Genomic DNA, 23,770 nt, shown 5'->3' with positions numbered 1-23,770 from the left:
GCATCTGCAAATTTCCTCGTGTCTGTGTACGATATGTGTTTCAAATCTGTCTGTTCAAAAATAATCACATTTCCTTACCTGATTCATAGGAACTCTCAGTGGATGTGAAGAGGATATTTCTTTTGGTGGGGGAAACTAGCACCAGAGGACACAGCCTCAAGATAGAGGGACATCCATTTAGAACAGAGATGAGGAGGAATTTCTATAGCTAGAGGGTGGTGAATCTATGGAGTTCATTGCCACAGACGGCTGAATTAAAGGCGAAGGTTGATAGGTTCTTGATTAGTCAGGGGAGAAGGCAAAGGACCAGCCATGATGAAATGGCAGAGCAGACTCAATGGGCCAAAAGGCATAATTCTGCTCCTATGTCTTATGCTGTTATGGACTCCTACTCTCAGGATTTCTCCCTGTGCCACTGAGGCATGAAATTGTGAGACAGCCTTATGAATGTGTGGCTCAAACTGCATAGGAGGCTGACTTTCAGTGACAATGCTCTCTTCCATGGCAGAAGGGGCCTGCAACAAGAACCATGGGTTGCACTTAACTAGAGGGGTACAAATAATTTTGTAAGGAGATTGGTAAATCTACAAGGGGGTGTTTAAACCTGTGTGCACACACACATTTCTAAGAATGGAGAAAAGACTTTGGTTTGTTAATCTGACCCAAGCAATGCAACAACTTCTTTTAGGTCTGATTGCAGTGTTATCTTGTGCCTGTATCCCTGCATGGGGCTTGAACTCACAGCTTTTTGTCTCAACGGCCATTACTGACGTTGTCAGATTATACGAGTCTACTCATTTCCCACTACTAGTCTAATAAATCAATACCTTCAGAATGAGAATCAGAATCAGGTTTAATATCATAGGCAGATGTTGTGAAATTTGTTAACTTCACAGCAGCAGTGCATTGCGGTACATCATAATGGATCAGAAAACTGCAAATTACAGTAAGTATATATATATATATATATATATATATAAAATTGTTAAATTAAATAAATAGTGCAAAAATAAAAACTTAAAAATGTAGCGAGGTAGTGTTCATGGGATCAATGTCCATTCAGAAGTCAAATGACAGTGGAGAAGAAGCTGTTTCTGGATCATTGAGTGGGTCTTCATCCTACTGTACCTCCTCCCTGACAATAGCAATGAGAAGAGGGCATGTCCTGGCTGATGGAGGTCCTTAATGACGGATACCCTTCTACCTGTATTGTTCGAGAAATATCATGGCTGTGATAATAATGAAAAATAAGGAAAAAATTACAAAAATAACCATTAAACAAGATATAAAGTGAATTTATCATCTCCAGTTAGGATTATTTATCTTAGAAATGTTCCACTTGAAGGAGAAAATATGTGTTTGTAAGCATTTTTTTCTTCACTGATGCTGTTGTGGTCAAAGTTTATTTCTAATTTTATATTTATATTATGTTTAAGAAATAAAATAAAAATGGAAACTTGGAAATTTTTCACTTGTAAAATATTCAGAGCTGATCTGTGAGGTTTGTGAGTTCCTGAGATCCCAAGTGTGATGTGGTCTGGAGTTTAACTATTTGCAACTTTGCTCCTGGTAGAGTCATCCATGGTGGTAAGGTCAAGGGGGAGGTTTTAGCAATTGGATTGAGACAAAGAACAATCCAACCAAGAGTTCAGTGGTGGAACTGCTGGAAGATTATCATAACATAAGAAGATAAGAAATAGGAGCAGGAGTAGGCCATCTGGCCCCTCGAGCCTGCTCAGCTATTCAGTAAGATCATGATTGATCTGGCCATGGTCTCACCTCTGCCTATCTGCCTTTTCCCCATAATTCTTAATTCCCCCACTATGCAAAGGAAAGTCTGGTGACACACCACAATGGCAGTAAAGATGAAGGAAGGCTGCAGCAGTGAAAGGTCCCCAGTCATCTTGCATTCCATGTCTCTGGACACTAACCCCGATACTACGGAGGCACTAGACTCCATAGTATCGAGGACATCTTCAAGGAGCAATGCCTCAAAAAGGCAGCATCCATCTTTAAGTACCCCCATCACCCAAAACATGCCCTGTTCTCATTGCTACCATGAGGAAGGAGGTACAGAAGCCTGAAGGCACACATTCAATGATTCAAGAACAGCTTCTTCCCCTCTGCCATCAGATTTCTAATGGACATTGAACCTATGAACACCACCTCACTACTTTTCATTTTTACTTTTGCACTACTTATTTAACTATTATTTATATCTATATACTATAATTCACAGCTTATTCTATTATGCATTGCATTGTACTGCTGCTGCAGAGACAACTCATTTTTCAACATATGCCAGTGATATTAAACCAGATTCTGATTATAATTTGTCCAGGACCATGTGGTGCCTGCCCATGCATCAGCCTCCTCACGTTAAACAAAGTCACCCACAAGCGCGCTCCATGAAGTAAATCTGTTCTCCGCTCAAAGCATGGGTCAGGTCAGACATCAATGAAGGGACTGAGGGACTGCAAGAAGCAGCCCTTTTTATTGGCTTTATTCTTGCTTTGCAGGACTGCAGCTGAGCTAAGCTTCTCACAGTGAGGTGTCTGACTTCCCTTATTTAAGCGGAATTTCTATTCCAGTATAGAATTTCTTCATTCTAATTGTTAGCTGTGGATTTACTGTAATAGTCATTTGACCACAAACATTTTCATCTTGTCCGGGCAGGTCTTTTATCATTCAGCATCACCTCATAGTAAGATACATTTCTGGTGGGTTGGAACCTGCTCTAAGCTGCAATGGCCTCATTACTTATTACCTCCATAATGCACTCTAGGGCACACATTCGTGTCAATGATACAGATGTTTCAATTTGTTTTAAGTATTTATGCTCAGTGCTTGAATGCTAATAAGGCAATGAAACCCCAGCCATTGTACCTTGTTATAATTATTACATCTGCTTTACCATTTTGGTGCTTTTTTTATTAATGTTTATTTTCAATGTGTTTATTCAGCCAGGTCACACAGAGCAGCACTGCGCTGCTATGAGACGCAGTTCGTGTCAGATCAAATATCAACTCACAAAGTTCCAGTGAACCCACAGCTGATTGATCCGAAAGAAATGCAAGAGTGGGCCTGGCTAAGATAGCTATCCGTGAGTTCTGGAGAGAGGCAGTGGAGGGGTTTGCCCGGGCTGACTGCCTGGCAATGTTCAGGAGATTTGTCTGTGCCCGGGTAGCTGTGCAAAAAGAGCACATATCGTCCATGGGTAGCTCAGAGGTACTTCAAGACCTTTAGTCACCTCGGTGAGAATGGGAATGTGTTAGTTTAGTTCGTGTTAGCCATTAGTGGCCTACATCTTGTTTGTAATGTGATTGTACTGCAGTGGTTTGAACTTATAATAAATGTAATTTTCTAAAAAGATATATTCCCGTGTTGCTGGCATGAGAAAGAGAGAGACGGGGAAAGGCTGCTCATCCAAGCCATTCTAAACAAACTGTTCATGCACTACCTTGGCATCCACCTGATTCTAAGGACATTTTAGAAACATAAAAAACCTACAACACAATACAGGCCCTTTGGCCCACAAGGCTGTGCCAAGCATGTACTTACTTTAGAAATTACCTTGGGTAACCCATAGCCCTCTACTTTTCTGAACTCCATGTAGCTGTCCAGGAGTCTCTTAAAAGACCCATAGAACCATAGAACACTACGGCACAGTACAGGCCCTTCAGCCCTCCATGTTGTGCCGACCCATATAATACTTTAAAAAAAGTACAAACCCACACTACTCCATAACCCTCCATTTTTCTTTCATCCATGTGCCTGTCCAAGAGGCTCTGAAATACCCCTAATGTTTTAGCCTCCACCATCATCCCCGGCAAGTCATTCCAGGCACTCTCAACCCTCTGCATAAAAAACTTACCCCAGATGTCTCCCCTAAACTTCCCTCCCTTAATTTTGTACCTATACCCTCTGGTGTCTGCTATTGGTGCCCTGGGAAACAGGTACTGACTATCCACCCTATCTATGCCTCTCATAATCTTGTAGACCTCTTATTAAGTCCCCTCTCGTCCTTCTATGCTCCAAAGAGAAAAGTCCCAGCTCTGCTAACCTTGCTTTATATGACTTGTTCTCCAATCCAGGCAACATCCTGATAAATCTCCTCTGTATACGACCCTATTGTATACACCTCCACCACTGTTGCTGGCTGCCCATTCCACGCATTCACCACTCTCTGAGTAACAAACCTACCCCTGACATCTCCTCTGTACCTACTTCCAAGCACATTAAAACTGTACTCTCTCATGCTGGCCATTTCAACCCCTGGAAAAAGCCTCTGACTATCCACACAATCAATGTCTCTCATCATCTTATACACCTCTATCAGGTCACCTCTCATCCTCCGTCGCTCCAAGGGGAAAAGATCAAGTTCATTCACCCTATTCTCATAAGACACGCTGTCCAATCCAGGCAACACCCTTGTAAATCTCCTCTGCATCCTTTCTATGGTTTCCATATCCTTCCTATAGTGAGGTGACCAAAACTGAGCACAGTACTCCAAGTGGGGTCTGACCAGGGTCCTATATAGCTGCAACATTTCCTCTCGGCACTTAAACTCAATCCTATGATTGATGAAGACCAATGCACCATACGCTTTCTTAACCACAGAGTCAACCTACACAGCAGCTTTGAGTGTCCTATGGACTCGGATCCTAAGATCCCTCTGATCCTCCACACTGCCAAGAGTCATACCACTAATACTATATTCTGCCATCATATTTGACCTTCCAAAATAAACCCCTCACACTTATCTGGATTGAACTCCAACTGCCACTTCTCAGCTCAGTTTTGCATCCTATCAATGTCCCGTTGTAACCTCTGACAGGCCTCCACACTATCCACAACACCCCCAACCTTTGTGTCATCAGCAAATTTACTAACCCATCCCTCCACTTCTTCATCCACGTCATTTATAAAAATCACGAAGAATAGGGATCCCAGAGCAGATCCCTGAGGCACTCCACTGGTGACCGACCTCAATGCAGAATATGACCTGTCTACAACCACACTTTGCCTTCTGTGGGCAAGCCAGTTCTGGATCCACAAAGCAATGTTCCCTTAGATCCAATGCTTTCTTACTTTCTCAATAAGTCTTTCATGAGGTACCTTATCAGTTGCCTTGCTGAAATCCGTATACACTATATTTACTGCTCTACCTTCATCAATGTGTTTAGCCACATCCTCAAAAAATTCAATCAGGCTTGGAAGGCATGAAACTGCCTTTCACAAAGCCAGGCTGTCTATTCCTAATCATATTATGCCTCTCCAAATGTCCATAAATCTTGCCTCTCAGGGTCTTCTCCATCAACTTACCAACCACTGAAGTAAGACTCACTGGTCTATAATTTCCTGGGCTATCTCTACTCCCTCTCTTGAATAATGGAACAACATCCGCAAACCTCCAATCCTCTGGAAACTCTCCCGTCCCATTGATGATTCAAAGATCATTGCCAGAGGCTCAGCAATCTCCTCCCTCACCTCCCACAGTAACCTGGGGTACATCTCATCCCGGTAACTTATCCAACTTGATGCTTTCCAAAAGCTCCAGCACATCCTCTTTCTTAATGCCTACATGCTCAAGCTTTTCAGTCCACTGTAAGTCATCCCTACAATCGCCAAGATTCTTTTCCATAGTGAATACTGAAACAAAGTACTCATTAAGTACCTCTGCTATCTCCTCTGGTTCCATACACATTTTTCCACATTCACACTTGATTAGTCCTATTCTCTCATGTCTTAATTTCTTGGTCTTCACATACTTGTAGAATGTCTTGGGGTTTTCCTTAATCCTGTCTGCCAAGGTCTTCTCATGGCTCCTTCTGGCTGTCCTAATTTATTTCTTAAAATCCTTCCTGCTAGACTTATAATCTTCTAGATCTCTATCATTACCTATGTTTTGAACCTTTTGTAAGCTCTTCTTTTCTTCTTGTCTAGATTTACAACAACCTTAGTACACCATGGTTCCTGTATCCTACCATAACTTCCTTGTCTCATTGGAACGTATCTGTGCAGAACTCTACACAAACATCACCTGAACACTTCCCACATTTCTTCCGTACATTTTCCTGAGAACATCTGTTCCCAATTTATACTTAAATAATTTTGTATTTATTCTCTTAGCTTCCCCATCCAGAGAATGGAATTCTTAGTATTGACCATAAAAACAAAAGAGTCAGAAGCAGGGAAAGGTCACTGCTCTGCTCTGTTCATTATTACGGATGGTCTTAGCACAGTGGATAGCATAATGCTATCGCAACACCAGTGACCTGGGTCCAATTCCCACCACCACCTGCAAAGAGTTTATATGTTCTCCCTGTGACCATGTAGGTTTGCTCTGGGTTCTCTGATTTCCTCCCATATTCCTAATAATAGCGGTTAGGGTCACTAATTTGTGGGCATGTTATTCTGGCTCCAGACGTATGGCAGTATCTGTGAGCTGGCCCCAGTACTGTCCTCAGATTGTATTGGCCTTTGACATAAACGACACATTTCAGTGTTTATTTTGATGTTTTGATGCACATCGATATACATTGAGTGACCACTTTATTAGGTACACCCGTGCACCTGCTCATTAATGCAAATATCGGCCAATCATGCGATTAAATCAATGCATAAAAGCATGCAGACATGCTCAAGAGATTCAGTTGTTGTTGAGGCCAAACATCAGATTGGGGAAGAATGTGATCTAAGTGACTTTGATTGTGGGATGATTGTTGGTGTCAAATGTAGTAGTTTGAGTATCGCAGGAGCTACTGATCTCCTGGGATTTTTATGCACATCATTTTCAAGAGTTAATAAAGAATGGTGCAATAAACAAAAAAACACCCAGTGAGTGGCAGTTCTGTGGGTGAAAATGGTTTGTTAATGAGAGAGGTCAGAGGAGAATGGATAGATTAGTTCAGACTGTCAGGAGGGTGACAGTAATGCAAGTAACCAAGAATTTAAACAGTACTGTGCAAAAGACCATCTCTGAATGTACAACACATTAAACCCTTCCCTTTCTTTCTTTTTTTTTCCATTTTCTATTCTGGCTTCCCTCTTACTTCATCACTTCTCCCCACCTGCCTATCGCCTCCCTCAGCTGCCCACCCCCTCCCGCCTTTCTTTTCTCTAATGGTCCATTCTCTTGCATCCTCTTCAGCTCTTTACTTCTTCTATCTATCACCTCCCAGCTTCTCTCTCCATCTCCTCCTCCCCCCCATCTACCTACCATTCCCTTCAGCTAATTTCACCTATAACATGCCAGCTTGCACTCCTTCCCCCCCCCCCCCACCCCACCACATCCACTTACTTAGTCTGGCTTCTTCCCGCTTCCTTTCCAGTCCTGATGAAGTGTCTCAGCTTGAAACGTTGACTATTCGCTCCTCCTCTGCTGGGTTCCTCCAGCACTCTGTGTGTGTGTGTGTTACTCTGCATTTCCAGCATCTGCAGAATCTCTTGTCTTTGTGACAGTAAAAGCAAAGACACAGGTCTTCCTACAAATGGCAACAGTGAAATTGAACATGCTCCTGGAGCTTCACCTCCCTGAATTCATCGACTCTTTCATGACAACTGTAAAGATGTTGCAGCTTTTCATCCTTGGTGTCATTTCACGCTCCTGACTGCACAACATGTTTCCCTAGGGATGACAAGAACCTTCATATTAGTGATATCAAAAGCTTCAGAGTTTTACTACAGAACCTGCCATGACTGTGGTTGAGTGAACTCAGCCTTTTCTCCTTGGAGTGACGGAGGACGAGAAGTGACCTGATAGAGGTGTATAAGATGATGAGAGGTATGGATCATGCAGATAGTCAGAGGCTTTTTCCCAGGGCTGAAATGGCTAGCATGAGAGGGCACAGTTTTAAGGTGCTTGGAAGTTGGTATAAAGGAGATATCAGGGGTAAGTTTTTTACACAGTGGTGGGTGTATGGACTGGGCTGCCAGCGACGGTGGTGGAGGCAGATACAATAGGGTCTTTTAAGAGATCTGGACAGATTTACGGAGCTCAGAAAAATAGAGGGCTAAGGGTAACCCTAAGTAATTTCTCAGGTAAGGACATGTTCAGCACAGCCTTGTGGGCCGAAGGGCCTGTATTGTGCTGTAAGTTTTCTATGTTTCCATGACTAGTAACATACAATTCATGTCCCTGCAGTCAAAAGTCTCAGAAAGTAACTGATGGTGTAAACTTAGTAGTTTTTAAATCCATCTGCGTTCCAACACAATTTCAACCTAAGCAATCTTGATTTCTTAAATAAGATTGGACAGCACAACAGTGGATATCTCGCATAACTTCTCATAGTTTCAGAACACATGCTACACATTCAGGATAGCTCACCACTGCCTCTACTTTCTGAGGAAGCTGGACTGCGCACATCAACAATCACGGCCTTCTACAGATGTGCTGCGTCAGTGCATGGGATGAAACCTGCACTGCAGCTCACCGTAGAGCTCTACAACAGCTAATCAAAACTGCCCAACGCATTACCACCACCAGCCTACCTACCATCAAGGACATATATATGGAAAGGTGCTGGTAAAAAGCCAGCAGTATCATGGAGGATCACACACATCCAGCATGGACTGTTTGTCCCACTTCCATCAGGAACACCAGGCTCAAAAACAATTATATTCACCAAGATGATCAACACCTCCACCCACTAACCCATACCACCACCACTACTTTATCATTTCCTGTCAGAGTCACCTTATTTCAGACACTTCTGTGTGTAGCATCATTTTACGGACACATAATCAAACTTCAAAATAAATTTTATTATCAAAGTACATATACGAGGGGAGATCGATAAGTTTGTTGCCTAAGGTAGAAGAAGTTAATTTTAGAAAACCTTGCACAATTATTTTTCAACATAGTCCCCTCTTACATTTACACACTTAGTCCAGCGGTCGTGGAACATACGTATCTTGGACCTCCAGCAAGTGTCCAGATAGGGACACTTGAAACTCCAGAAAGTCTGAAGTTAATAACTCATCAGGGTGATTGATAAATTCATGGCCTAAGGTAACAGGAGATTTGTTATTAGCTTCAAGCTTTCTGCATAATCACTCAAAGGGTTGACCTGCATGCGCATGTAACGAGAGCTGTATAACTCATCGTCTTCTAACTTAGGCCACGAACATATCAATCACCCAACTGTGGACACTTTCGAGAGGTCCAAGACCCGTATGGTCCACGACCGCTGGTCTAAATGTGTAAATGTAGGATGGGACTATGTTGAAAAATAAATGTGCTAGTTTTTCTAAAATTGACTCCTTCTACCTTAGGCCATGAACTTATCAACTACCCCTCGTATATCACCATATACAACCTCAGATTTATTTCCTGTGGGCATACTCAATAAATCTATAGTGTAATAACTATAACAGAATCAATGAAAGACCATCCAATTAGGGCATTCAACCAGAGAGCAGAAGACAACAAACTGTGCAAATACAAAAAGAAGAAATAATAGTTATAAATTAATAAGCAATAAATATCGAGAACATGAGATGAAAAGACCTTGAACATGAGTCCATTGGTTGTGGGAACATTCCACTAATAGGGTAAGTGAAGTTGAGTGAAGTTATCTCCTTTGGTTCAGGAACCTGATAACTGTTCCTGAAACTGGTGATGTGAGTCCTGAGGCTCCTGTACCTTCTTCCTGATGGCAGCAACAAGTAGAAAGCATGTCCTGGGCCGTGAAGCTTCCTTATGATAGATGCTGCTTTCCTCCAGCAGTATTTCATGTAGATTTGCCCAATGATGGCAGGGCTCTACCCATGATAGACTGAGCCATATCTTCTATTTTTTGTAGGATTTTCTGTTGAAGGGCATTAATGTTTCCATACCAGGCTGTGATATAATCAGTCAATATACTCTCCACCACACATCTATAGAAGTTTATCAAAGTTTCAGATGTCATGCCAAATCTCTACAAACTCTTAAGGAAATAGAAGTGCTGTGGTGTTATGTCCATAATTGCACTTGTGTGCTAAGCCCACACAGCTCCTCTGAAATGATAAACACCTAGAAACTTCAAGTTGCTAACCAACTCTACCTCTGATAAAGATTGCCTTATCTGGTTTCCTTCTCATGAAGTCTATAAACAGCTCCTTTGTCTTGCTGACATTGAGTAAGACTTTGTTGTATATAAGCTATACTATGTATTTATATTTATTGTGTTTTATTATTCTGTTCTTTATCTTATTGTGTTATTTTTGTGATGCATCAGATCCAAATAGCAATTATTTCGTTCTTCTTTACACTTGTGGAGTGGAAATGATATTAAGCTATCCTGAGTTAGAATTTGAATATGTGGTATTGTAGCAGTTAGCATAGCAATATTACAGCACCAACAACCTGAGTTTGATTTCCGCCACTGTCTGTGAGGAGTTGTACGTTCTCCCTGTGACCAGTTTCCTCTCTCATTCCAAAGATAATTTTTACGTTACATCTCTGTCTAAATGTGCAATGTGCAATTTATTGTAATTTATAATAAGTAGTATGTACACAGGATAGTCAATATAACAGAGAAATACAGTTGTATCAGCATAAATTAAGCAGTCTGATGGCCTGGTGGAAGAAGCTGTCCTGGAGCCTGTTGGTCCTGACTTTTATGCAGCAGTACCGTTTCCTGGATGGTATCAGCTGATATAGTTTGTGTTTGGGATGACTCGGGTCCCCAGATATCCTTCAGACCCTTTTTTACACACCTGTCTTTGTAAGTTTCCCAAATGGTGGGAAGTTTGCATCTACAGATGCACTGGGCTTTCTGCACCACTCTCTGCAGAGTCCTGCGATTGATGGAGGTATCGTTCCCAGACCAGGCACTCTCTAATGATGGATACCACCTTTTTGAGGCTTCACTCCTTGAAGATGTCCTGGATGCTGGGGAGGCTAGTGCCCATGATGGAGCTGACTGAGTTCACAACTTTCTGCAGTTTATTTCAATCCTGCGCAGGGCCCCCCTCCCCACAACAGATGATAATGCAGCCAGTTAGAATACTGTTTAGGAATGCCTATCTAAGAGCCTGTTAAATGCATCTATTGTATTGCTTCCACCACCATCCCTGGCAATGCATTCCAGGCGCCCACCATTCACTGTGCAAAAAAAACTTGCACACTGCTTTTGAACTTGCTCCCTCTTACCTTCAATGCATGTCCTCTAGTATAGGACATCTCAATTCTGAGGAAAAGATGCCGGCTGTTTATTTCTGCCCCTCATAATTTTATAAACTTCTATCAGGTCTCCTCTTAGCCTCTGCCACTCCAGATAAAACAACCCAAGTTTGTCCAACCTCGCATTATAGCACATGCCCACTAATCCGGGCAGTATTCTGGTAAACCATCCTGCACCCTCTCCAAAGCCTCAACATGATGGCACCGACCAGAATTGAACGCAGTACTCCAGATGCGGACTGACTGGAGTTTTATAACATGCAACATAATTTCCTGCTTCTTGAACTCAATGCCTAACCAGGAAGATTTCAACATGTATAAGTGCCACAGGAACAGCACAGGATAACATTCATGGTTTGAATGTAATATTAAACATGTAGTACTCTTGAAGGCTCTGGGCTTGTACTCACTGGAGTTAGGAAGAATGAGAAGGGATCCCATTGAACCCTATTGAATATTGAAAGTTCCGAAAAGAATGGAGGTGCAGAGGATGTTTCCATGTGTGCAGATCCTAGGACCAGACATCCCTCTAGAACAGAGATGAGGAAGAATATTCTTTTTTTTTTGTAATTTATATTTTATTGAAGTTTATCATCAAACAAACATTTCCATGAGATGTAGTTCAGATTCTGTATATTCTTAGACAGTGTGTGGTGAATCTTGAAATTGATTGCTGGGGACAACTGTGGAAGCCAAGTCATTGGGTATTCGTAAAATGAAGGCTAATTGGTTCTTGATTAGGAAGGATGTCAAAGGTTACAGGGAGAAGCCAGGAGAATGGAATCGAGAGGGATAATAAATCAACCATGATGGAATGGTGCAGTAGACTTTATGGGTGGAATGGCCAAATTTTGCTCCTTTATCTTATGGTCTACTTTGTTGGCATTCTAGATTGAATATTCAGCTGCTAGTACCTTCTCAAAACAACAGTGAAAGGGTAGACAATGGGATGCATGAACACAATGGCTCCACACTGTGTAGATCAACAGGCCCTGATACTTTCTGCCTGCTTCAACTGTACTCATACATTCCAGGAAATCTGGCGGCAAGCCTGCCTTATCTATTTGATAAACTATTGTCATCTCTACTTTAACTCAACAATGGAATCTACTAGATTATGGCATTGATGAAATGAACCAAATGGCCTAGGTCCTAAAATTCCTCTATCATCATTACACGAGGGGTATTTCTTTACTCAGAGAGTGATAGCTGTGTGGAATGAGCTTCCTGTAGAAGTAGTAGAGGCCAGTTCAGTTGTGTCATTTAAGGTAAAATTGGATAGGTATATGGACAGGAAAGGAGTGGAGGGTTATGGGCTGAGTGCGGGTAGGTGGGACTAGGTGAGATTAAGAGTTCGGCACGGACTAGGAGGGCTGAGATGGCCTGTTTCTGTGCTGTGATTGTTATATGTTATATTGTTATTCCAGCCAAGATGGCACTAAGCTGCAGTCTCCGTTGAGGTCATGCCTCAGATTTAGATTTTTTTAGGACTGTAAAGGTGGTTTTGTGGACAAAAGGGGGCATTAGGGGCCAGGTGGGGGCTTAGGGACAGAGATGTAGAGAGTTAGAGGTCAGGCAAGAGTCTAGGCCTCCATTTCATGCTCCACATTTTGCTTTTGAAGACCAGAAATGCAGACTTGTAACGAAAGGCATCCATGTTTGGAGATCAGGCTAGCAGACCATTCAGGACAAAGGCTGGTGGCCCTCCAGATCAATGAGTTGTCGGCGGGTTCCAGAATCAGCGTTCAATGCAGTCAGGATCCACAAGGGCCGGTAACCCCCAGGTATGCAATTCAGCAAGACCAGCATTTGAGACCCAGAGTTCAGGATCCTGTTCGTCAGCAAGTCCAGAGAACGAGGCCTGGAGATTGAGGTCCTCATCCAGGTTCCTCATTCATTGCCATTGGCAGGTCCTAGGCCAGTACCAGACATTGAAACCTGAAGGCCGATCAGAAGTCCAGGAGTCGTAGCCCAATGACGAATGCCTGGATCTGTAAGTCTGCAGAAGCCTCTGGAGAAGTCAAAGGCCTCTGGAGAAGTCTGTGACTGCATAAGTCCATTGGAGGCATAAGGCAAGAGTTGCCCTGTACTGAGGCTGGGAAATTGTTATGCTGTTGTCATTTTGCTGTTATTGTTCTGTTGCTATTGCTTATGTTGTTCTGTGAACATGGTGAGCGTGCTATGTTGGCAGCTGAATATGTGGCGAAACCTGAACTTCCTTAGGTTGTGTTGGTTGTTAACACAAACCATGCATTTCACTGTACATTTCAATGTACATGTGATAAATAAATGAAACTGAATCTGAATTAAAACTTTGAACATTCCATGATTTTAACCTCAGTCTATACAACTAACTTCCTTCTGAGGCCTCCGTCGGTCAGGTTCGACCTTGGATGTTGCGTCCTAGCTGTCTAGACATGCAAGCCAGGACAGTACAATATGCAAAGCAAGCTGTTGCCCATGTAGCAGGCTCCCCCCTTCACACATCTGATGAAGGCAAAGGAACGGCAGAGACCAACACAATTTGGCACCAGCAATGCCACAGGGGTTGCCTGTCAGCATTGAACCCAACATAAGACTGTCTTAGGGACTCAAGCTCTTGATTTTTCCTTCAAGGTTTACTCTCTAAGCCTTCCCCGTGAGTGGGTATAGCCACAAAGTATCACAGGTTTGACATCAGTTTTCCTTCTCCTAGATGAGCTTCCAGCCACAGCTGATGAGCCCCATTTGCCCAGAGTAACTGGTTTTAATGTGCCAGTAACCAAACTTTGCTCATTCTCCTCTCCATTGAAATGGTCCTGCTGTCACACGTGAAGACAGAAGCTGGACATGGTTGTCAGAGGCTATTTGAGGCACACGCCAATTAAATTCCTTATGAACCCATAAACATACACATCAGCAGACAAAATAAACTTTTCTTATGGTTTATTCACTGTTGGCTGTTTAGGGAACTTCAAGAACAGCAATTTAATTTGGAACTGGAATAAATTTCCCTCTGTTGGAATACAAAGACTAATAAAAAAAATTTTAAGAATCTTGAACAAACAAAAATCTTTATCAAAAAGATCTTTCAGGATCAAAAATCTTTAACAAAATCTATGCAACTTGCCAAGGAAAGCTGAAGGCAGAATGTAAACTGCTTTCAGGAATTACATCAATTTAGCAAAATACTGTACCTTAAATATCTGATTACTTTGAGCAGGCTTTATAAAACTAAAGAGTCTTAGGGCCAAGGAAAGATGCAGAATGAAAAGAGGCCCTTTGGCCCACTGGAGTCATGTTGACCACCACACGCGCACTTGCACTAATCCTGTACAGGTTCCACTTCATTTTCTCAACATGTAAATCATCTTCCCCTAGACTTGACCTCTCACCTACACACCCACCACTGGCTGGAAGGAGTTTGTATGTTCTCCCTGTGACCACATGGGCTTCCTCCAGGTGCTCCCACACAGTCCAAAGACATACCGGTAGGCAGGTTAATAGGTTATTGTAAATTGTCCTGTGATTAGACTAGGTTTAAATTGGGCACTGCTGAGCAGTGGGGCTCAAAGGCTGGAGGGGCCTATTCAGCACTGTAGGTCAATAAAATAAAACAAGAGGCAATTGACATCAGCCAATTGATTTACAACATGCACATCTTTAGGATGGGAGAGAAAAGTAGAGCACCAGGAGGAAACCCAAGTGGAGAATGTGGGGGGGGGGGGCAAACTGCACACAGCCCATGAACAAACGCAAGTCACTGGAGCTATGGCATGATGACTTTATCAGCTGCGCTAGCATGCCACCCAAACTATTACTAACACTTGTCATTTCTAGTGAAATTACCAATTAACAACAGCATTGTGCATTGATATCCTGCCTTCCTTGTGGTTGGAACATCCAAGGAACGTTATCAGGCGAGTTCTGACACGAAACAAGATAAGGAAGTGGCCACTGGCTTTCTCAATGATGCAGCACTGAAGTAGTGATTCAGAGCATAAACTGCGGTCAGGAAGAATTGATTTCGATTGCCTGTATTATTTTAGCTGAGGAACCCTAGCTGTTGAGATAGAATTGCTTTTCAAACTTCAGTCTAAATTTGATATATAAAGCCTCAAAGCTGAAAAGGCGACTGTATGTTAGCCAAGTCCACGACAATGAGTGTGATTTGAAGTTAACTCTCGACCATTGGTTTTGTAAACCAAGGCAGGATCTATGTATTTTATTCATCTGTGATTCAGTGGAGACCTAGGGTTAGTGATAGATAGATTCACTTTTGACTCATTTAATGTTCATTACTACCTCGCATTGAAGTTTCACACTTGGGTGTTCTGTACATGTGTAAATGCTTGACTTCAAACATTTAGAATTGACTCCCATTAGCAAACTCGGTTACTCTGACATTTAATGACAGTCATACGCAGCACAGTGCCTATTAATCACCGTCTCATAGAAATCACTGAGCTGGTGCTGACAACCTACTACCTCATATGAATCTCAGGTAGATTTCACTGATTTCTCATCAATCTCAGGACATTTGTTGTATCATTAAAGAACATTACAAACCGAGCTTTAATAATCCTGGACAGAATTACAGTATTTTCAAGTAAAAGAAAGACAATGAGTTGTAGAAGGTGTACATGCATTTGTACAAAGTGCTGATATGGCCATACTTGGAATATTGTAAATTGATAAATTGGTTTATTGTTATCACGTGTCCCCAAGAGCAGAGTGTAAAAGCACACGAGTGAATCTGCAGATGCTAGAAATAAATAAAAACACAAAATGTTAGCAGAACTCAGCAGGCCAGACAGCATCTATGGGAGGAGGTAGAGACGATGTTTCGTGCTGAAACCCTTCATCAGGAATGAAGTAGCATGGGATGGTAGAGAGGGGATAAGAAGTGGGGGGAGGGATGAAGTAGAGAGCTTGGAAGTGATAGGCTGGAGGGAAATGGGCTAGGGGGAAGGTGGAGAACTATGGGAAATAAAAGAGTAAGAAAAGTAGGGGTGGGGGGAGATTATAGTGAGGGGAGAAAAAAGAGAGATAAAGAGAACCAGACTAAAATAATAGATAGGGATGGGGGTAAGAAGGGGCAGGGGTATCAATGGAGGTCTGTGAGTTGGATGTTCATGCTGGCAGGTAGGAGGCTACCTAGGCAGGAGATAAGGTATTGCTCCATCGACCTGCGTGCCATCCATACAAATGATTTGATCACATCAGCACATCGGGGTAATACAAGTGAAAAGCAATAGCAGATTGTATGGTGTTCCGCTTTAGAACATAAACCACTATAGCACAGCACAGGCCCTTCAGCCCACAACGTTGTGCCAACATTTTAACTTACTCTAAGATGGTTGGGTTTCATTGCTCTCCAATCTTGGCAATTTTGCCAAGATCGGAGAACAACTCAACCCAACTATCAACCACCCAAGCTACGTACCTTCTGAATTATTACTCTAAAATCAATCTACCCTTCCCTCCTTTAGAGTTCTTCATTTTTCTATCATCCACATACCTATCTATGAGCTTCTTAAATGCCCTTAATGCATCTGCCTCTACCACTCTGACAGGGCATTTCATACGTTCAATGATTCCCCCTATACTTTCCTCCAAACACTTTATGTCCTCTGGTATTTCCACCCTGGGGTAAAGTCTCTGGTTATGCACTCAATCTATCATCTTATCATTAGACCATAAGATATATGAGCAGAATTGGCCCTTTGAGTCTGCTCTGCCATTTCATCACAGCTGATCCGTTTTCCTTCTCAGTCCATATCATCTTGTACTCCTCTATCACATCTCCTCTCATCCTCCTTTGTCCCAAGGTGAAAAGCCCGACCTACCCTTGTAAGACATTGGCCATCCTGCCACAGGGAAAACACCTTTAAACTGGAAAGTGTTCAGTGGGTGTTTATGAAGATATTTCTGAGAATCAAAGGACTGAGTTATGGAGAGAGGGTAAGCTGATTGGGATTTCATTCACTAAGTGCAGGAGAATGAGAGGGGATCTGATAAGCAGCGTAAACAGGGTCAATGTGCACAAACATTTTCCCATGTTGGGGGAATCAAAACTGGAGGCTATGGGTTTAAGCTGAGAGATTTACCAAGAATCTGAGGGGCAACTTTTCACCCAAAGGGTGGTCAGAAGATAGAATGAGCTGCCAGAGGAAGTGTCTGAGGCAAGTTTCAGCATTTTAAATGGCACTTGAACATATACTTGAATAAGTAAGATTTAGAGCAGGTGTTTCCCAACCTGGGGTCCACAGACACCTTGCTTAATGACATTGGTCCATGGCATAAAAATATTAGAAACCTCTGGTTTAGATATTGGTCAAATGTGGCCAAATGAGATTAGCTTAGATAGGATCTTGGTCAGTATGGATCCTTTGGGCTGAATGGCCTGTTTTTGTGCTGCATGATTCTGACTCTATATACCCATGGAGGTGTTGCCTTTTTATCTGCACTTAATGAAGGGTCTCAACCTGAAATGTGGACTGTTTATTCCCCTCCCTAGATGCTGCCTGACCTGTTGAGTCCCTCCAGCAATTTTCCGGTGTTGCTCTTCTTACTAACAAAGTTTGGATGAGCCAATTAGTTTTGGAAAACACCAACAATCAGTTCACTGTGTCACTGTGGTGTAATTGATAATGGGCAAATTCTGCTTCATCAACATTGAATTAATAACGTGGAGTCCATACTAAACCTATGCTATGGAATCATCCCACAGCTGAGATTACTGCACTGACCATTGCTATTATAACCTGCAGTGAACAGGGCTCGTTAATTAACACCAAGCTATTGCTGTGCATTCTATACTTAGCCGTGGTGTGTAATCATCACTGAACACATGATGGGTCCTCTTCACTAATCCCTGCTACGTCTTCTGCTTTGAGCCACTCTTCACAAATCATTGCCGGACAACCCACCCGGACTCCTTGCTGGATCTTGCATCCTGCCCTCTCGCTGTGTAATCCTCTCTGGGTCTGTGCTAGATATTCCACGTAGCTCCACTACTATTTAATCTATAATGAGTGGTTCATGTTTAATCTGCACTGTGACAGTGAACAGCAATGAAAACAACGAGCAGGGGAAAGGGGATCTGCCCTTCACAGTTCCTCTGCCATCCAATCATAACTGACTTGCTTCAGTGCATTTTACAGAACTGTCCCATATCTCCCAATCCCCTTAATATCCTAAAATGTACCAAACTCTATATTGAATGAACATAGAACCTGGAGCAGTACAGCACCGTACAAGGCTCATTGGCCCACGATAATCTGCCAAATTTTTAACCTACTCCGATATCAATCTAATACTTCCCATCCACATTGCCCTCCATTTTTTTCATCCATTTGTCTGCTTAAGAGTCTCTTATATCTTACCAATGTATTCATCTCTACACCATCCCTGGCAGTGCATTCCAGACACCAACTACTCTCTGTGTAATAATCATCCCGCTGATGCATTCCTCCAAACACCTTAAAGTTATGCCCTCTCATATTAGCCATTTCCACCATGGGAAAAGGGTGCTGGATGCCCGATCTATCTACGTCTACCCACTACCTGCTTCGTTTTGTACTGCTGGCATTTAGGGCAGCAATGAAAACCCTCCATCTCCGACAGCATTTAGGGCTTCCTTCATTGTCTCAACAGCTTGGTTTTCACTGCTGTGAGCCCATGCAAGTTCCGGGTGGAGACTCAGGAATACCGTCACACTCAGATGTAGAAGGATTCTTCATTGCTGTTTTCCATAATAGTTCTGTTTTTCCAGCAGGGTTGATAGCCCTGAGCTGAATGGTTGAACCTGGAGGACTGGTGGACCACTCTTAGTCTGACCTCTACCCTTTGACCTGTTTGGCATGGGTGACCCTCCCAAGAGCCAAAGCATAAAGCCCTGACTCCAGCCAGTATATCTCTCCGGGTCATTGAAGCATGAAGTCTCCAAACCATGACAAAGTTGTAATCCACTTGGAAGTTTATGTATGCCTCTTATCAGCTTATACATTTCATTCAAGTCACCTCTCATCTCCAAAGAGAAAAGCCCTAGCTTGCTAAACCTCTCTTTGGAAGATATACTCTTTAATCCAGGCAGCATCCTGGTAATGGTTCAGATTTCTACACCTTCTCTAAAGCTACCACATCCTTCCTATCATGAGGTGACCAGAACTGAACACAATACTCCTGTGAGGCAGAGAGTTCCTAAATATTTGCCACTCTCCTCATCTCAGTCCCAAGTGAACTATCCTCATTCTGGATGTAAATGGTTCAGACTGACGGAACATCCTCTCTGTGTACATCCGGCACAATGCTGTGTAATCTAAAACAGGACAGTCCTGCATAATCCTCACTGAGTCGGTACAGTGTAATGCACACTAAAGCTGTGCAGTGTAATCCCAACTGTTTCTGTCCAGGGTAATCTACGCTGTCCGTACAGTGTTATCGCACCAATTCTGTACAATGTAATCCACGCTGTCAGTACAGTGTTATCCACACTGAGTCTGTCCAGTGTTGTGCACACTGTGACTGTCCAGTGCATTCTGTTGATGCTGTGTAATATACAGAGTGCCAGTGTTAGGTAACAAAGACTGAGCCAGTGTCATGTAATGAAAACCAATCAAACACTGAATAATCCACATTAAATCAGCACTCTGTTTCCAACCTCTGTTAATCTGCATAATCCATACCCTGGTCAGTAACGTATAATCTACTTAGAGGACATATAATGTCATATTCACAATGAAGCAGTATAATCTAAACTATATTTGAAGGAGGTACAGGAGCCTTATGTCCCACATCACAAGGTTCAGGAACAGCTACTACACTTCAACCATCAGGCACCTGAACCAACATGTTTAACTTCACTTCCCTCAACACTGAATTGATTCCACAACCTATGGACTCACTTTCAGGGACTCTACAATTCATGTTCTCAGTATCATATATTCACTTACTCACTTACTTGGGCCCTTAGCTCCCAGTGGAGCAGAGGTCATCAATGACCTCCCACCTCCATCATTCTCTGAAGATGTTGGTATAGTTGGAGTTCATCAAAGTTTCTGCAATCCATTGTGTCCACTGAACAGGGGAGTGGTCTAATCAGCTTCACCAGAGCCCCGTTGGCTAACCTTACCTGTTTCCACCTCTCAAGACAGAAACATAGTGTTGGACTTTGAGAGACATATAATTACTTACTGTATTTGTTATTATTATTATTAGTAGTAGTAGTAGTAGAATTTCTTTTACTTTTGTATTGGCATGGTTTGTCTCCTTTTTGCCTATTGATTGCTTTTAGTTATTGTGTGTAGTTTTTCATCAATTCTATTGTATTTCTTTCTCCTATTGTGAATGCCTGACACTGCCTTTTTGAGGTATCACACCTTGAAGATGTCCTGGGGGTACTACAGAGGCTAGTGCCCATAATGGAGCCAACATTAATGCTGAAAAATTTGGTAGACCCAACATACACAGAAAAATTTCAATTTGAACTCAGTGCATGTTTTTTAATGCTGCTCAACTGGCAAATTCCATGACATATGCCATTGATATTAAAACTGAATAGAAAGAGAGGAACTGATCAAGATGTTGGCAGTTCATCAAAATTATTTCAATTATTCAATTATTCAGAAACTCTTTTCCCTCTGCAATTGACCTCACTCTTAAAAGACCAAAAACAAAACAGAATCAGAATCAGGTTAATTATCAATGGTATATGTTGTGAAATTTGTTAACTTTGCAGCAGCAGTACAATGCAATACATGATAAGAGAGGGAAAAAGGAAACTGTGAATTACACTAAATATATATTTAATTTAGTATATAGTTAAATTAAATAAATAATGCAAAAAAAATAGGAACTAAAAAAGTAGTGAGGTAATGTTCATGCATTCAATGTCCATTCAAAAATCAGATGGCAGAGGGGAAGAAGCTGCTCCTGAATTGCTGAGTGTGTGCTTTCAGGTTTCTGTTCCTCCTTCCTGATGGGAGTAATGAGAAGTGGGCATGCCCTGTGTGGTGGAGGTTGTTAATGATGGAGCCACCTTCCTGGGGCACTGCTCCTTGAAGATACTACGGAGGCTAGTACCCATGATGGAGCTAATTAATTTTACAACTCTTCAGCTTACTTCAACCCTGTGCAGACAGTTAGAATGCTCTCCACTGTACACCTGTAGAAATTTGTGAGTGTTTTTGGTGACATGCTAAGTCTCCTCAAACTCCTAATGAAATATAGCTGCTGTCTTGCTTTTTTACAGCTGCATTGATATGTTGGGTCCAAGATATGGACACCTCAGAGACATTGACAACCAGGAACTTGAAATTGCTCTCAACCAATATTACTGATATTAAGTGGTAAATAATGAATGATTTGGAAGGTTGGCCCCAGTGGTTGGTCTTCAATACAATCTCTTAATGACCATTGATGTTTTATTTTATTCATTTTAAGTTGTGAACATTACCGGTAAGGCCAGCATCTCTTAATCATCTCTACTTGTCTATTAGAAGATTGTAAAGAATTACCTTTATCTGCCACTGTAGACTTTCTGCAGAAGGTGTTCCAACAGTGCTGTGAGGTAGTGACTTCAAGTTGATCATTGTAATATGATTTGTTGCTTTGCTGGAGTTAGAATGTGCGGTGACCACCATTGCCACACATTGCAGGCTTCCCTCCATCAAAGATATCTTCATAAAGTGAAGCATCAAAAAGGCAGCATCCATCATTAAGGACCTCCACCTAGGACATGCCCTCTTCTTGTTACTAACATCAGGAGGAGGTACAGGAGCTGAAGACTCACACTCTTTTAGGAGCAGCTTCTTCCCCTGATTTCTGAACAGACAATGAATCCATGAACACTACCTCACTATTTTTGCTCTCTTACTGCATATTACACATACAATGACCACTATGTACAGTTGCACATTAGTGCAAATATCTAATCAACCAGTCATGTGACAGCAACTCAATGCATAAAATCATGCAGATGTAGTCAAGAGGTTTTGTTGGTGTTCAGACCAAACATCAAAATGGAGAAGAAATGTGATCTAAGTGACTTTGACCATGGGATGATTGTTGATGTCAGACGGGGTGGTTTGAGTGTCCCAGAAAGTGCTGATCTCCTGGGATTTTCATTATAACACCTTGTTAATAAGAGAGATTAGAGGAGAATGGCCAGACCAGTTCAAGCTGACAGGAAGGCAACAGAAACTCAAATAATTACGTGTTACAACAGTGGTGTGCTGAAGAGCATCTCTGAACACACCACACATCGGATCTTGAGGTGCATGGGCTGCAGCAGCAGAAGACCACATTGCATTCTACCTGTGTACTGATTGTTACATTTCACATCACAAATTATAGGGTTTTTTTTTTGTATTGCACTGTGTGTAGGCCTCCATTAGTCTTGGTATACCATGGATTTGCACCTTGGAAAGTTTCCACGGCGCAAGCCTGGGCAAGGTTTTTTTAATGGAAGACCGGCAGTTGCCCGTGCTGCAAGTCTCCCCTCTCCACGCCACCGATGTTGTCCAAGGGAAGGGCATCTGTATTGCACTGTACTGCTCCTACAAAACAACAATGTTTTTTTATGTCACTGATAATAGACCAAATTCTGTTTCTGATTCTGACACTTGTGGACTGCTCCCAGCACATCCTTTGGTATGTTAGTTGTTAGCACAAATGATGTATTTCACTGTCTGCTTCAATGTCCAATTGATAAATAAATCTGTATCTGAATCTGAATTACACTCTTGTACAGGTCAGAATACAGGCATATGACAAAGAATGACGTCATCAAGCTGTCATCATTCAACACCATGAGCCTCCAGAAGCTCCTCAATATTTTCTGTGCAAGAAAGATCTCCAACCACTGACTCCTTCAGTGTCACCAAGAGGACATGGCCACAATCATTCTGAGGAATTGTACACATGATTTTTTTGTGTTCTATCACTGAGCAGCAGTGAACCCTCTGATTGGCCTATCAGAGTTAGTTGACTTGATCAGCATTTCTGATCTGGCTATTGTTCACAATTGCACTTAATAAAAAAAAACTTTGGAGAGGGATTGGGCATAAGACGAGAAGAGAGGCCAACTCCATCATCAAGACAATATTTCATTGGACCTCTGAAGGGCAAAGGGAACATGAGAGACCAAAGGTGACTTGGTGTTGTACTGTAGATGCAGAAATGAGAACCACACCTGGGACACAATAGAGAAGATGGGCAAGGACAGACAGAGATGGGGGAATCTTCATTGCAGCCCTAAATGCCAGCAGCAAAACAGGCTGTTCATCAGCATCATGAATCCAAACAATTTGAAGAACAGCAAAAAGTTTTGTAATCAGTTTTGAATAGTGAGATTCTATATTCTACTTTGTTAAAAACTTTACATGTGCAACCAGACTTGTTTAATAAAACTCTGGTATGGTAATTGCTAATAACTTAAACAATTTAATTAGATTTGGTTTGTGTCATGTGAAGAAAAGAATGAGATTTTCCTTGCACTGGGATTCTGAGCAGTGCCAATTGTATTAAAACAGGGAAACACAGAAACATAGACACATAGAAAATAGGTGCAGGAGTAGGCCATTCGGCCCTTTGAGCCTGCACTGTCATTCAGTATGA

General features: G+C 42.1%; 1 long non-coding RNA gene across 1 annotated transcript in view; it reads right to left on the bottom strand.

Annotated features, from left to right (window-relative positions):
* Positions 1-1,165: 1,165 nt before the first annotated feature.
* Positions 1,166-23,770, bottom strand: part of LOC132407025 (uncharacterized) — a 31,288-nt gene continuing 8,683 nt past the window's right edge. The window contains exons 2-3 of the long non-coding RNA XR_009516345.1: positions 7,304-7,630; positions 1,166-1,204 (exon numbers count right to left, since the gene is read on the bottom strand). This is a non-coding gene — a long non-coding RNA (uncharacterized LOC132407025). The remainder of the gene's footprint in view (positions 1,205-7,303; positions 7,631-23,770) is intronic.

Source organism: Hypanus sabinus, chromosome 17 (assembly GCF_030144855.1).
Source record: "Hypanus sabinus isolate sHypSab1 chromosome 17, sHypSab1.hap1, whole genome shotgun sequence".
NCBI classification, from domain to species: domain Eukaryota; kingdom Metazoa; phylum Chordata; class Chondrichthyes; order Myliobatiformes; family Dasyatidae; genus Hypanus; species Hypanus sabinus.
The sequence above is the reverse complement of the archived record's forward strand: the minus strand, read 5'-3'. Positions and strand labels throughout refer to the sequence as shown.